At 32.3% G+C, this 2896-nt stretch overlaps 1 pseudogene; it reads right to left on the minus strand.

The window, feature by feature from the left end:
* Positions 1-1137: 1137 nt before the first annotated feature.
* LOC141522169 (fatty acid-binding protein 5 pseudogene) lies at positions 1138-1663 on the minus strand (annotated as a pseudogene).
* Positions 1664-2896: the final 1233 nt, after the last annotated feature.

Below are 2896 nucleotides of genomic sequence, written 5' to 3' on the forward strand. Positions count from 1 at the left end.
GAAGACTAGTTCTCTGTGGCCCTAGAGGCCAGAGTAGGGACTAGTGGATGCTGTTATTGTTAGCCAGATTTCAGATCAATATGAAACTCTTTATAATACTGTTTTGACCAAAGAGTATATATGTAACCATTTGAACAGTGAGTTTTCTGTCATTTGCTTACATAGACCTGAAGAGGGTTGACTAAAATCATTCTCATCAATCCACTAGAATTATTGAAATTTTTATATTAGCACGTCTTTGATCTAAAAGAACTAAAATAATATGCAAAATATGCAAAATAAATAAATATGAGCCTAAGAATAGGAAACATAGATCTTATTCTGAGCTTTTACCATCTAGACATGTAATTATATTATTTACCTTCTCCAATCCTCAGTTCCCATATCTATGCCATTTAAGCCTAAAGATATATATATATATATATATATACATATACATATATACTTAAGCAATGTATATGTATGCATATAAATATATATATTTGTATAAATATGTAGCTAAAGCAAATGAGATCATGAAGCCAGATGACTGAAAATATGACTTCAACAACAGCAAAAATGAAAGGGTAGCTCAATCAACTGGTTCTCTTTGCAAAGAAAAATATTGGAATTGGCAGGGTTGTTATCATACTATGTCCAAGGTTCACAAAAGATGATTATTTCAGCATCCATAAGTATCATAATCATAGAAAATCCCATGAATATAATGGCAACAAATGTACCAATGCAAATGAAAGGTTGGAACATTCCTTGAAAAAGTTGATATGATACCCTACCCCAAATCATCCAATATCCCCTTAAATATACATTAACCTAAGTTAAAAACAAATATTTTGTTTTTAAAAATAGGCATAGAGGATGACCAAAAAAATTTGATAATTTGGCCAGAATGAATAGTTAAAAGAAAATAACCCAAAGACTTTTAGACTATTTGGATCATATAGATGACGAATGCTTCCTTGGACAAAAATGTCTTAAGACATTAGAAACTGAACACTGAATATCACTAAAAAAAAAATCACAAACTAAATCTTTTTTTTTTCTAGTAACTGCACAATTCTTTATTTGCTAGCAAAACAATCCTAATTACATCAATGCTTGGAAATAAAACTGTTTACAAGTAGTCAGTCACTGAAATAACAGACCACAGAAAGGAAGAGAAGAAGAAAAAGCAAGAAAGTTTGGTTGGAGAGTTTGCTCATTGAACTGAGCTGGTGCATTCATAACAGCTAATTCCACATGAAGATGGAATTTCTTTATTAGGCCTTCTCATAGACCCTGTGGCAAGTCACACCATTCATAACACAGTCCACCAATAACTTTCCATTTTCTACTTTCCTTGTTATTGTGCTTTCCTTCCCATCCCATGCCTGGTGCTGGATCAATGCATCATTTTCAAGGGTACAAAGAGTCTGAGTTTTCCTGCTATCAGCTGTGCTTTCTTCAAACTTCTCACCAATTTTAAAACAGAGTAGTGTATTTTTTATGGTGCTCTCAGTCTTAATGGTAACTTCATCCCCACTTACAGAGATTATAACATCTGGTTTGGCCACTCCAGCCATTTTCCTCAGGGCCATTCCAATCTCAATTCCTTCATGTACTTGTCAAATCCTTTACTTTCTACCAGGCACCATTTGCCCAACAGCTGCTTGGGAAGGACCATGGTGAGCTCAGGAGAGAAGAGGAGGGAAGGAACCCTGAGAAGAGAGCAGACGGTGGCGTGGGAGGTGGAGGAGAGGCGTGTGCTAACTAAATCTTAACAAGAAGAAAATTCATTATTGATTTGGGAATATAGAAAAATACTTTCCATAAAGTCAGATCTTTGACTTAGCAGAGCAAAGAAAAAAAATAACACTAAACTATAAAAAAGAAGATGAAGAGAAGACCTGACAAGTATTTCCAACTCTCACCTGACACTTTTCAAAAAAACTATTGATACTGAACAATGGTAAATGAAAAAAAGCAAATGATATTGAAACAGAACTGCCACTATTCCCACAAAATTTAACTAATGTGGAATAATCACATTCAAAAGTCCAGAGAGAGACCCAGACTAGTCTTGACCAGAAAACACTTTTATATCTATGCTGCTTTAAGAAATGAAGTCATTTGTACATTTTTTAGTGAGGAAATTAGATGATTATTAGTAATATCATTACATAAGATAAAGAAGAGCAGAGGGATGAGATCAAAAGGATGGTTTGAGCCCTATTTAAAGCATATTGTCCCATAATATTTCTTAGTACCCAAGAGAATTGGTATAAAGAATACTGAATTTATGATTATAGGCCTAGATTCATATCCTTACTAAATATTACCAATATGATCAAAAGTATTTCATTTCAACTAAGCCTAGATAATCCTTTACAATTTTTCTGGAAAAAAATCTATGATACTATAAAAATAGAATTTGGATAACCCAAAGCTAGTAAGAGAAATAAACCTCTCATCATTTCTAACATAAATTATTTTCTAAAATAAATGACTTATAGGATTGCAATATTTAACTTTAACTTAATTGCAGTAGTTACATAAGAAAATTATAATAGATGATGGTGGTAGTGGGACACATAGTTTGAGCAGACCAAGTGCATAGAGAAGAAATTTTTTTTTGAAAATAATAAAATTTTGAAAGCATTGGTAAGCTGATTCACAAAATATCTGATAGAGAAGAAAATATTGACTGAGAACAAAATTGTGGTTGGCATAATTATGACTTAAAACTGGTGATTGAAAGAGCATAATAACTAATAATGCATATTCTTACTTTGTAATCTTTGTAAAACAATTATATACATAGTACCTGATAGAAGGAAGAGAAGGGAATAGGCAAGGTTTTGAAATTTGTTAATATTTTATTTTATAACAGACTGTATATTCAATCATTCAGTTGGCT

Source organism: Macrotis lagotis, chromosome 1, assembly GCF_037893015.1.
Source record: "Macrotis lagotis isolate mMagLag1 chromosome 1, bilby.v1.9.chrom.fasta, whole genome shotgun sequence".
NCBI lineage: Eukaryota > Metazoa > Chordata > Mammalia > Peramelemorphia > Peramelidae > Macrotis > Macrotis lagotis.